Genomic DNA, 13,893 nt, shown 5'->3' on the forward strand with positions numbered 1-13,893 from the left:
CTGATATCCAGGACCTCTATATCAGGTGGTGGGGAGGACAGCCCAGTATATCACTGGGGCCAAGCTCCCTGCCATCTAGAACCTCTACATGTGTATCAGGCAGTGTGAAAAAAAGGCTCGGAAAATCGTCAAAGACCTCAACCACTCAAGCTATAGACAATTCTCTCTCATTCCGCACGGCAGGCGGTACAGGGGCATCAAGTTTGATACCAACAGGCTCTTGAACAGCTTCTATACCCAAGCAATACGACTGATAAATACCTAACAAAACACTACACGGACCGAGTTTACCTTGTATCTTTATTTTGCAATGTCTCTATGCACACTCACAGGGCCCTACACACTCAAACACAATGACAAATTGAATCAAATTGTATTGGTCACATACACATGGTTAGCAGATGTTATTGCTGGTGTAGCAAAATTATTGTTCTTCTAGCTCCGACAGTGCAGTAATATCTAACAAGTAATATATAACAAATTACACAACATATACCCACAAATCTAAGTAGGAATGAATTAAGACTATATACATATGGACGAGCGATATCAGAGAAGAATGGACTAAGATACAGTAGAATAGTATAGAAAACAGTACATACATATGAGATGAGTAATACCAGATATGTAAACATTAAGTGACTACGATACCGTAGAATAGTATAGAAAACAGTATATAAATATGAGATGTGAAATACCAGATATGTAAATATTATTAAAGTGACTAGTGTTCAATTCCTTAAAGTGGCCAGTTACTTCTAGTCTATGTCTATAGGCAGCCACCTCTAATGTGCTAGTGATAGCTGTTTAACTTCTTATGGTATAGGGGACGCTTGCATCCCACTCTGCCAAAACCCAGGGAAAATGCAGTGTGGAAAATTCAAATAAATTATAGAAAAATCAAACTTTCATTAAATCACACATGTAAGATACTCAATTAAAGCTACACTCAGTGTGAATCCAGACAACATGTTAGATTTTTAAAAGGCTTTTTGGTGAAAGCATAAGAAGCTATTATCTGATGATAGCACAACAGTAAACAAAGAGGGTAGCATATGTCAACCCTGCAGGCACTACACAAAACGCAGAAATAAAATATAAAACATGCCTTACCTTTGACAAGCTTTTTTTGATGGCACATAAACACATATGTCCAATAAACATCACAATTGGTCCTTTTGTTCGATTAAATCCGTCCATATATATCCAAGATGTCCATTTATTTGGCGCGTTTGATCCAGAAAAACACAGCTTTCAAATTGCGCAACGTCACTACAAAATATTTCAAAAGTTGCCTATAAACTTTGCCAAAACATTTCAAACTACTTTGGCAATACAACTTTAGGTATTTTAAACGTTAATAATCGATCAAATTGAAGAAGGGTCTATCTGTGTTCAATAGAGGAAGACAACAAACCAAGCTACTTTTCAAGTCTTTCGCAACTCTCAACAGTGTTACGCAGTTCCTAGATGGCCATACTTTTTCATTGCACAAATGAATAACCTCACCCAAATTCCAAAGACTGTTGACATCCAGTGGAATCGGAGGGAACTGAAAACAAGTTCCTAAGAAATACCATTTCCCAATGAGATCTCACTGAATAGACAGAGACCTCAAAAATTCTGAACGGTTAGTCCTCAGGGTTTTGCCTGCTACATAAGTTCTGTTATACCCACAGACATGATTCAAACAGTTTTATAAACTTCAGAGGGTTTTCTGACATGTTTTCTATCCAAATCTACTAATACTATGCATATATTATATTCTTGGCATTAGTAGCAGGAAGTTGAAATTGGGCACGCTATTTATCCAAAAGTGAAAATGCTGCCCCCTATACCTTAAGAAGTTAAAAGTCTGATGGCCATGTCTCCTATTGGGGGCTCCCTGCAGGGAAACAGCGTGGCGGAGCTGGTCCAAGTCTGTTGGGTCAGTCATTGCCAGTTCGTACTATCAAGGCACAAGGTGAGACCCAGATGCAGTCACAGGAGGCAGACACCGACATTTTGCTTCTGGACAGACTGAACACCCTCTTCGCTTGCTCTGAGGACAATACAGTGCCACCGACATGGCCCGCTATCAAGAACTGTGGGCTCTCCTTCTCCATGGCCGAGGTGAGTAAGACGTTTAAGCATGTTAACCCTCGCTGTAACGTCGTTCGTCTGTTGAATGTAGAGAGTCAGACCGAAATGCAGCGTGTAGGTTACTCATGACTTTAATGAATGAAAAGGTACATGAAATAACTGAATATGAAAACAACAAACGAAACGTGAAACTAATTACAGCCTATCTGGTGACTACAACACAGAGACAGGAACAAACACCCACAAAATACAACGCGAACTCAGGCTACCTAAATACGGTTCCCAATCCGAGACAACGAGAATCACCTGACTCCAATTGAGAATCGCCTCAGGCAGCCAAGCCTAACTAGACACACCCCTAATCATACACAATCCCAATTAATACAAACCCCAATACGAAACACAACATATAAACCCATGTCACACCCTAGCCTACCCAAACCTATACCAAAAACACAAAATACAATGACCAAGGCGTGACACTCGCAAGGCTGGCGGCCCAGTTGGTATTCCTAAAAGCGTCCTCAGAGCATGCGCAGACAAATCAAATCAAATCTAAATCAAATCAAATTGTATTTGTCACATACACATGGTTAGCAGATGTTAATGCGAGTGTAGCGAAATGCTTGTGCTTCTAGTTCCGACAATGCAGTAATAACCAACAAGTAATCTAACTAACAATTCCAAAACTACTGTCTTATACACAGTGTAAGGGGATAAAGAATATGTACATAAAGATATATGAATGAGTGATGGTACAGAGCAGCATAGGCAAGATACAGTAGATGGTATCGAGTACAGTATATACATATGAGATGAGTATGTAAACAAAGTGGCATAATTAAAGTGGCTAGTGATACATGTATTACACAAGGATGCAGTAGTTGATATAGAGTACAGTATATACGTATGCATATGAGATGAATCATGTAGGATATGTAACATTATATAAGGTAGCACTGTTTAAAGTGGCTAGTGATATATTTTACATTATTTCCCATCAATTCCCATTATTAAAGTGGCTGGAGTTGAGTTAGTGTCAGTGTCAGTGTGTTGGCAGCAGCCCCTCAATGTTAGTGGTGGCTGTTTAACAGTCTGATGGCCTTGAGATAGAAGTCTCTCAGTCCCAGCTATAATGCACCTGTACTGACCTCGCCTTCTGGATGATAGCGGGGTGAACAGGCAGTGGCTCAGGTGGTTGTTGTCCTTGATGATCTTTATGGCCTTCCTGTAACATCGGGTGGTGTAGGTGTCCTGGAGGGCAGGTAGTTTGCCCTCAGTGATGCGTTGTGCAGACCTCACTACCCTCTGGAGAGCCTTACGGTTGTGGGCGGAGCAGTTGCCGTACCAGGCGGTGATACAGCCCGCCAGGATGCTCTCGATTGTGCATCTGTAGAAGTTTGTGAGTGCTTTTGGTGACAAGCCGAATTTCTTCAGCCTCCTGAGGTTGAAGAGGCACTGCTGTGCCTCTTCACGATGCTGTCTGTGTGAGTGGACCAATTCAGTTGGTCTGTGATGTATATGCAGAGGAACTTAAAACTTGCTACCCTCTCCACTACTGTTCCATCGATGTGGATAGGGGGGTGTTCTAGTGAGGGAGATAAGTGTTTCCAGTTTCAGAGATTTTTGTAGTTTGTTCTAGTCATTGGCAGCAGAGAACTGTAAGGAGAGGCGGCCAAAGGAATAATGGGTTTTGGAGATGACCAGAGAGATATACCTGCTGGAGCGCGTGCTACAGTTGAGTGCTGCTATGGCGACCAGCGAGCTGAGATAAGGGGGGACTTTACCTGGCAGGGTCTTGTAGATGACCTGGAGCCAGTGGGTTTTATGCTAAATGTGACATATTTTAGTGGATTAATCCCTCATATGTAAAAAATGTTTGAACTTCAGTTTGAACACTGAACTGACCTATGTGTCTCTTTAGGAAAGAAACTACAATAAACATAGAAACAGAAACCCCATCCACCCTGATTGTCGGACAAAAAACACAATCCCAACAATCAACATGAAAACATTTGCAGAGATACATTGTTGCACGCTTTCCATCTTGCTCTTACTAGCTAAACCTTAGTGTAAACTAAAACCTACGAGCTCTCTATGTTGAAAACAAACATTGTAAATAGACATTTATGGCTGAATATTTATTGTCCACATTAAGGGCTGCTTTGAATATCTTTTCAGGAGAGGAGAAACATAAATGGGGGTGGAAAGCAGTGTGCCTAAGCCCACTAATTTGCTTCGTCCAGTGGATATTGACAAAACCAAAATATTCTCTCCCGTAAATGTAATAGAACTCCCCACGGGGGAGTTAAAAACTGTTAGTTGAAAATGTACAAATCAACTGTAGCAACCGGATAGCAAACGGATCCAAATTCAAAGAAGACATTGGCAATTCAGTAAGAATAAGAAAAAAAACAATAAACTGCGTCTTATCCCACGGAAAGACCATCATGGTTCAAACACAGTTTAGTTATTTGAGAAAAGTGAACACTTCTCCTGGTGTATCGAAGAGATGGCTGCGGCCATTGTACTGAACTTTCATATGTGCAGGGTGAATGAGGTAGCCGGTGATGTTCTTCTCCTTCAGTGCTTTGGCGGCTGGTCTGAACTGCTTGCTCTTTCTATCTGGAAAAAGGCTGACCCTCTTGCCATCAATGGTGATGTCCTCTTTGGCTCTTGCGAGTTCCAGTATCTTCTCCCTGTCCTAGAAACGGAGGAACCTGATCAGGATGGCATCTGGGGGCTCATCTGGCCGGGGTTTTGGTGCTGATGTTCGATTTCCAGTGGCTTGGTGAAGTTGATTATGCCTAGGACATCATGGATCCATTGAGTGAAGAAACGGACCGGGTCACATCCCTTGCTGTCCTCTTTCAATCCGATAACACAGGGATATTGCTACGTCTGCTCTGGTTCTCCATCTGGTCTAACTTGTTTTTGAGATAGACATTGTCCTTCTGCAGCTCTATCAGAACCTGGTCATGGCTAGTGACGTTATCTTCAACTGTGTTAATGCGCAACTCAGCCTCAGTCGTTTTCAAAAGGAGATCATTCAGGGAGGATTTCAAGTCGTCAATGGAAGAATGTTCAGAGTTCAGACGATTTCTTGTCAATTTTCAGAGAAAGATCTTTGTTACCATCTTGAATTTTCCGGAGAGAGTAGCAAGCATGTCGGCAGGCTCAGAAGAGGCTACTGAGAGCAACAGTCTGGAACTGTCGTCTGAGTTATGAGGGCTAATGCTAATCTTAATAGCTGTGCTGTTATCATTATCTTGGGAATCAACCAAGTTTTGGTCATCGTTCTTGCCTCTCGGCCAGAAGTCCATGGCTCCTTGGGAAGGTAAATACTTGACAGTTTATCAGCCGATGTTAGAATATTGTTTCAACTTTGTTATTTAGGTAATAATAGGATAACTTTGAAGAGCTCGGTTTGTCAACGTCTGCTCAGCTCCGCGGTACGTGCTCTCATGAAATCTCATTCTAACCAATAATGGGGCTTGTTCATTATAAATACAATGATTTAGTTTCGGTATCAGACTAATTTTTCTTATGATTTTGTTTGCAGAGCATACAGGCTGACAGTTTATCGCCAATTCACCCTATGTGCACAAGGGAAAATTGTGTGTCTGGCGTCTCATCCCTGCGTGTGTCGTTTATTCCATAAGGCACACATACCCAGATGCAAAGTAATTTACATAGGGTTGGAGTTTGAATAGAACCAGTTCACTTAGTAAAATCTAGCCTGATGTAATTTTTGAAGACATAGACCTAATGCTTGCGCCCTATGTAAAAATAATATTAGTTAGCTTGTCCACTATAACAACAGGTTCAAGCGTAACCAGAAACTTGCATTGAAGACAAAACTACTTTCAATAAGCACTAATCCTGTGTCCCTGTTGCCAGAGTAGTGACTTCAACGAGCTTTGGCTGCCATCTAGTGGACAGGAATAGTAACTACACTGGGCAGCCAGTTGGCAGAGTCAAAGGAGACTTTAGTAATAAATGCCATTTACCAGATGCCTTTATCCAAAGCGAACTGGGTTACATGGTAGTAAAAACGGATCATAGAAACAGGATTACAATGTTGATATCATGGATGGTCAGTCCTTGCATCTATAGCTCTGTCTATGAATTTGAGAGTAGTTACATTTTCTCCAGCCACATCACTCAGCTGTTTACCAAAAGAGGAGCAGGGAAACACTTTTGTTATTGTTTCTACTGCTGATTGGCACTTTAAGAACTTAAGATGCAGACTAAATACTCACCATGTTACAGATACTATAAAAATGTCCCATTACTCAGTTAGTGAATACACAGCATCCAGCACAGCAAACAATCAAATGTATTTGACAAAAACCCTTTTTACATCAAAATAATAACCACAGTGGTTATAGAGGGTGCAACAGTTCAACACCTCAGGAGCAAATGTCAGTTGTCTTTTCATAGCTGAGCATTCATAGGTTGAGAGAGAGAGAGTTGAAACAGCAGGACCGGGACAAGGTAGCAGGTCTGTAGAAACAGCAGGACCGGGACAAGGTAGCAGGTCTGTAGAAACAGCAGGACCGGGACACGGTAGCAGGTCTGTAGAAACAGCAGGACCGGGACAAGGTAGCAGGTCTGTAGAAACAGCAGGACCGGGACAAGGTAGCAGGTCTGTAGAAACAGCAGGACCGGGACACGGTAGCAGGTCTGTAGAAACAGTAGGACCGGGACAAGGTAGCACATCTGTTACAACAGCAGGACCGGGACACGGTAGCAGGTCTGTAGAAACAGCAGGACAGTACTTGACAATCTGAGGTGGAAGCTCGCTACAGTAACTATTACATTACTTGACTATCTGAGGTGGAAGCTCGCTACAGTAACTATTACAGTACTTGGCTATCTGAGGTTGAAGCTCGCTACAGTAACTACTACAGTACTTGGCTATCTGAGCTGGAAGCTCGCTACAGTAACTATTACAGTACTTTACTATCTGAGCTGGAAGCTGGCTACAGTAACTATTACAGTACTTGACGATCTGAGGTGGAATCTCGCTACAGTAACTATTACAGTACTTGACTATCTGAGACGGAAGATCACTACAGTAACTATTACATTACTTGACTATCTGAGGTGGAAGATCGCTACAATAACTATAACATTACTTGACTATCTGAGGTGGAAGATCGCTACAGTAACTATTACAGTACTTGACGATCTGAGGTTGAATCTCGCTACAGCAACTATTACAGTACTTGACTATCTGAGGTGGAAGCTCGCTACAGTAACTATTACACTATCTGAGGTGGAAGACTTATTACATTACTTGACTATCTGAGGTGGAAGCTCGGTGGAAGATCGCTACAGTAACTATTACAGTACTTGACTATCTGAGGTGGAAGCTCGCTACAGTAACTATTACAGTACTTGACTATCTGAGGTGGAAGCTCGCTACAGTAACTATTACAGTACTTGACTATCTGAGGTGGAAGCTCGAAGTACTTGACTATCTCAGTAACTATTACAGTACTTGACTATCTGTAACTATTACATTACAGTACTTGACTATCTGAGGTGGAAGCTAACTATTACAGTACTTGACATCTGAGGTGGAAGCTAACTATTACAGTACTTGACTATCTGAGGTGGAAGCTCACTACAGTAACTATTACAGTACTTGACTATCTGAGGTGGAAGATCGCAACAGTAACTATTACAGTACTTGACTATCTGAGCTGGAAGCTCGCTACAGTAACTATTACAGTACTTGACTATCTGAGGTGGAAGCTGGCTACAGTAACTATTACAGTACTTGACTATCTGAGGTGGAAGCTCGCTACAGTAACTATTACATTACTTGACTATCTGAGGTGGAAGCTCGCTACAGTAACTATTACAGTACTTGACTATCTAACAGTATAATAATAAGTAATATTATGAGGTGGAAGACTATCTGATGGAAGCTCGCTACAGTAACTATTACATTACTTGACTATCTGAGGTGGAAGCATCACTACAGTAACTATTAAACTAACTATTACTGACTACAAGCTCGCTACAGTAACTATTACAGTACTGACTATCTGAGGTGGAAGCTCGCTACAGTAACTATTACAGTACTTGACTATCTGAATAATACTATATAAGCTACAGTAACTATTACAGTACTATCTGAGGTGACTATTACTGATCTGGTGGAAGCTCCCACTACAGTAAGCTATTACAACTACTTGACTATCTGAGGTGGAAGCTCGCTACAGTAACTATTACAGTACTTGACTATCTGAGGTGGAAGCTCGCTACAGTAACTATTACAGTACTTGACTATCTGAGGTGGAAGATCACTACAGTAACTATTACATTACTTGACTATCTGAGGTGGAAGCTCGCTACAGTAACTATTACATTACTTGACTATCTGAGGTGGAAGCTCGCTACAGTAACTATTACAGTACTTGACTATCTGAGGTGGAAGCTCACTACAGTAACTATTACATTACTTGACTATCTGAGGTGGAAGCTCGCTACAGTAACTATTACATTACTTGACTATCTGAGGTGGAAGATCGCTACAGTAACTATTACATTACTTGACTATCTGAGGTGGAACTATTACATTACTTGACTATCTGAGGTGGAAGCTCGCTACAGTAACTATTACAGTACTTGACTATCTGAGGTGGAAGCTCGCTACAGTAACTATTACAGTACTTGACTATCTGAGGTGGAAGCTCGCTACAGTAACTATTACAGTACTTGACTATCTGAGGTGGAAGTAACTATTACAGTACTTGACTATCTGAGGTGGAACTATTACAGTACTTGACTATCTGAGGTGGAAGCTCGCTACAGTAACTATTACAGTACTTGACTATCTGAGGTGGAAGCTCGCTACAGTAACTATTACAGTACTTGACTATCTGAGGTGGAAGCTCGCTACAGTAACTATTACAGTACTATGACTATATCTGAGGTGGAAGCTCGCTACAGTAACTATTACAGTACTTGACTATCTGAGGTGGAAGCTCGCTAGTAACTAGTAACTATATACAGTACTTGACTATCTGAGGTGGAAGCTCGCTACAGTAACTATTACATTACTTGACTATCTGAGGTGGAAGCTCGCTACAGTAACTATTACAGTACTTGACTATCTGAGGTGGAAGCTCGCTACAGTAACTATTACAGTACTTGACTATCTGAGGTGGAAGCTCTATTACATTACTTGACTATCTGAGGTGGAAGCAGTAACTATTACAGTACTTGACTATCTGAGGTGGAAGCTCGCTATTACAGACTATCTGACTATTACAGTACTTGACTATCTGAGGTGGAAGATCGCTACAGTAACTATTACAGTACTTGACTCTGAGGTGGAAGCTCTAACTATTACAGACTTGGTGGAAGCTCGCTAGAGTAACTATTACAGTACTTGACTATCTGAGGTGGAAGCTCAGTAACTATTACAGACTAACTATTACAGTACCTGACTATCTGAGGTGGAAGCTCACTACAGTAACTATTACAGTACTTGACTATCTGAGGTGGAAGCTCGCTACAGTAACTACTCCAGTACTTGACGATCTGAGATGGAAGCTCGCTAGAGTAACTATTACAGTACTTGACTATCTGAGGTGGAAGATCGCTACAGTAACTATTACAGTACTTGACTATCTGAGGTGGAAGCTCGCTACAGTAACTATTACATTACTTGACTATCTGAGGTGGAAGCTCGCTACAGTAACTATTGCATTACTTGACTATCTGAGGTGGAAGCTCGCTACAGTAACTACTACAGTACTTAACTATCTGACGTGGAAGATCGCTACAGTAACTATTACATTACTTGACTATCTGAGGTGGAAGCTCACTACAGTAACTATTACAGTACTTGACTATCTGAGGTGGAAGCTCGCTACAGTAACTATTACAGTACCTGACTATCTGAGGTGGAAGCTCACTACAGTAACTATTACAGTACTTGACTATCTGAGGTGGAAGCTCGCTACAGTAACTACTCCAGTAGTTGACGATCTGAGATGGAAGCTCGCTAGAGTAACTATTACAGTACTTGACTATCTGAGGTGGAAAATCGCTACAGTAACTATTACAGTACTTGACTATCTGAGGTGGAAGCTCACTACAGTAACTATTACAGTACTTGACTATCTGAGGTGGAAGCTCGCTACAGTAACTATTACATTACTTGACTATCTGAGGTGGAAGCTCGCTACAGTAACTATTACATTACTTGACTATCTGAGGTGGAAGATCGCTACAGTAACTATTACATTACTTGACTATCTGAGGTGGAAGCTCGCTACAGTAACTATTACAGTACTTGACTATCTGAGGTGGAAGCTCGCTACAGTAACTATTACAGTACTTGACTATCTGAGGTGGAAGCTCGCTACAGTAACTACTACAGTACTTGACGATCTGAGGTGGAAGCTCGCTACAGGAACTATTACAGTACTTAACTCTCTGAGGTGGAAGCTCGCTACAGTAACTATTACAGTACTTGACTATCTGAGGTGGAAGCTCGCTACAGTAACTATTACAGTACTTGACTATCTGAGGTGGAAGCTCACTACAGTAACTATTACAGTACCTGACTATCTGAGGTGGAAGCTCACTACAGTAACTATTACATTACTTGACTATCTGAGGTGGAAGCTCGCTACAGTAACTACTCCAGTACTTGACGATCTGAGGTGGAAGCTCGCTAGAGTAACTATTACAGTACTTGACTATCTGAGGTGGAAGCTCGCTACAGTAACTACTACAGTACTTAACTATCTGAGGTGGAAGATCGCTACAGTAACTATTACATTACTTGACTATCTGAGGTGGAAGCTCGCTACAGTAACTATTACAGTACTTGACTATCTGAGGTGGAAGCTCGCTACAGTAACTATTACAGTACTTGACTATCTGAGGTGGAAGCTCACTACAGTAACTATTACAGTACCTGACTATCTGAGGTGGAAGCTCACTACAGTAACTATTACATTACTTGACTATCTGAGGTGGAAGCTCGCTACAGTAACTACTCCAGTACTTGACGATCTGAGGTGGAAGCTCGCTAGAGTAACTATTACAGTACTTGACTATCTGAGGTGGAAGCTCGCTACAGTAACTACTACAGTACTTAACTATCTGAGGTGGAAGATCGCTACAGTAACTATTACATTACTTGACTATCTGAGGTGGAAGCTCGCTACAGTAACTATTAGAGTACTTGACTATCTGAGGTGGAAGCTCGCTACAGGAACTATTACATTACTTGATTATCTGAGGTGGAAGATCGCTACAGTAACTATTACATTACTATCTGAGGTGGAAGCTCGCTACAGTAACTATTACAGTACTTGACTATCTGAGGTGGAAGCTCGCTACAGTAACTATTACAGTACTTGACGATCTGAGGTGGAAGCTCGCTACAGGAACTATTACAGTACTTAACTCTCTGAGGTGGAAGCTCTCTACAGTAACTATTACAGTACTTGACTATCTGAGGTGGAAGCTCGCTACAGTAACTATTAGATTACTTGACTATCTGAGGTGGAAGCTCGCTACAGTAACTATTACAGTACTTGACGATCTGAGGTGGAAGCTCGCTACAGGAACTATTACAGTACTTAACTCTCTGAGGTGGAAGCTCGCTACAGTAACTATTACAGTACTTGACTATCTGAGGTGGAAGCTCGCTACAGTAACTATTACAGTACTTGACTATCTGAGGTGGAAGCTCGCTACAGTAACTATCTGAGGTGGAAGCTCACTACAGTAACTATTACAGTACTTGACTATCTGAGGTGGAAGCTCGCTACAGTAACTACTCCAGTACTTGACGATCTGAGGTGGAAGCTCGCTATAGTAACTATTACAGTACTTGACTATCTGAGGTGGAAGCTCGCTACAGTAACTACTACAGTACTTGACTATCTGAGGTGGAAGATCGCTACAGTAACTACTACAGTACTTAACTATCTGAGGTGGAAGATCGCTACAGTAACTATTACATTACTTGACTATCTGAGGTGGAAGCTCGCTACAGTAACTACCTAATAACAGGTGTACACGGAGAAACTGCAAGTTTAGTTTTTATTTAACTAGGCAAGTCAGTTAAGAACAAATTCTTATTTACAATGACAGCCTACCGGGGAACAGTGGGTTAGCCACCTTGTTCAGGAGCAGAACAACAGATCTGTACCTTGTCAGCTCGGGGATTTGATCCAGCAACCTTTTAGTTACAGGCCCAACACTCTAACCACTAGGCTACCCGCCACAGTTGAGTTGCTTGTTAATGTTATTTACTGGGGGGGGGTGGGAGGCGCAAGCAGAGGGCTTCAATGTAGGCCTATGACTCCTTTCCATTTGGAAACTCACGGGGGCCGTATCGAAAATGCCCTTCACCACGAAGTCTTCCTCCGCGAAGTGCTATCTGCACATCCTGCTAGTTCGAGATGTCACATCCTTCCTCTTCAGGACATGGAGCCAATTCTTCAAAAGTTGTGGGTCCTTGGGCAGCTGATTGTAGTTTACAGAGGGATTCTTTGGAGCCAATTCATACAGCCTGGCGCTATACAGTTCATGTGTGAATGACCACTTATTGTTGCCATCTTCGTTATCCGCACCTCACTCTGAAAACTCAACACCACACCACCAGTCATTACACTGGGAATTTAAAATGGTGCTGACCATAACTCAAATAAACCTTGTCCACAATCAAAATACTAAATATAGACATGTTTTTATGGTAAATACACGTTTAGTATCAGTGGATTGAAAACATCTCTTAGATTTACACCCTAAAGTTTCCCTGCGTTGCTTCTTCACTGTTTGCGCTGTTCTGTGAAGGGAGTAGTACACAGCGTTGTACGAAATCTTCCGTTTCTTGGCAAATTATCGCATGGAATAGCCTTCATCCCTCATGGAATAGCCTTCATCTCTCATAACAAGAATAGACTGACGAGTTTCAGAAGAAAGTTATTTGTTTCTTGCCATTTTGAACCTGTCGACCCCACAAATGCTGCAGATACTCAACTAGTATAAAGAAGGACAGTTAAAAAAAATATTTAAAAAAAATTTAAAAAATAAAAAAATAAAAAAAATAAAAATATGCCATTTAGCAGACGCTTTTATCCAAAGCGACTTACAGTCATGTGTGCATACATTCTACGTATGGGTGGTCCCGGGGATCGAACCCACTACCCTGGCGTTACAAGTGCCATGCTCTACCAACTGAGCTACAGAAAGACCACAGAGACACAGTTTTATTGCTTCTTTAATCAGAACAACAGTTTTCAGCTGTGCTAACAAAATTGCAAAAGGGTTTTCTAATGAAGACTTTTAGCCTTTTAAAATGATAAACTTGGATTAGTTTACACAGCGAGCCATTGGTTGCTGATAATAAAAAATAAAATAAAAATTACCCTTATTTTACTAGGCAAGTCAGTTAAGATCAAATTCTTATTTTCAAAGACAGCCTAGGAACAGTGGGTTAACTGCCTGTTCAGGGGCAGAATGACAGATTTGTACCTTGTCAGCTCAGGGATTTGAACTTGCAACCTTTCGGTTACTAGTCCAACACTCTAACCACTAGGCTACCCTGCCACCCCATAGATATGTAGATATTCCATAAATATTCAGCTGTTTCCAGCTACAATAGTAATTTACAACATTAACACTGTCTACACTGTATTTCTGAACAATTTGATGTTATTATAATGGACAAAAATGTGCTTTTCTTTCGCAAACAAGGACATTTCTAAGTCACCCTAAATTTGAACGGTAGTGTATATAAATATGTACAGTATGTGACAGTATATT

The sequence above is a fragment of the Oncorhynchus gorbuscha genome, linkage group LG13, assembly GCF_021184085.1.
Source record: "Oncorhynchus gorbuscha isolate QuinsamMale2020 ecotype Even-year linkage group LG13, OgorEven_v1.0, whole genome shotgun sequence".
Taxonomy (NCBI): Eukaryota; Metazoa; Chordata; class Actinopteri; order Salmoniformes; family Salmonidae; genus Oncorhynchus; species Oncorhynchus gorbuscha.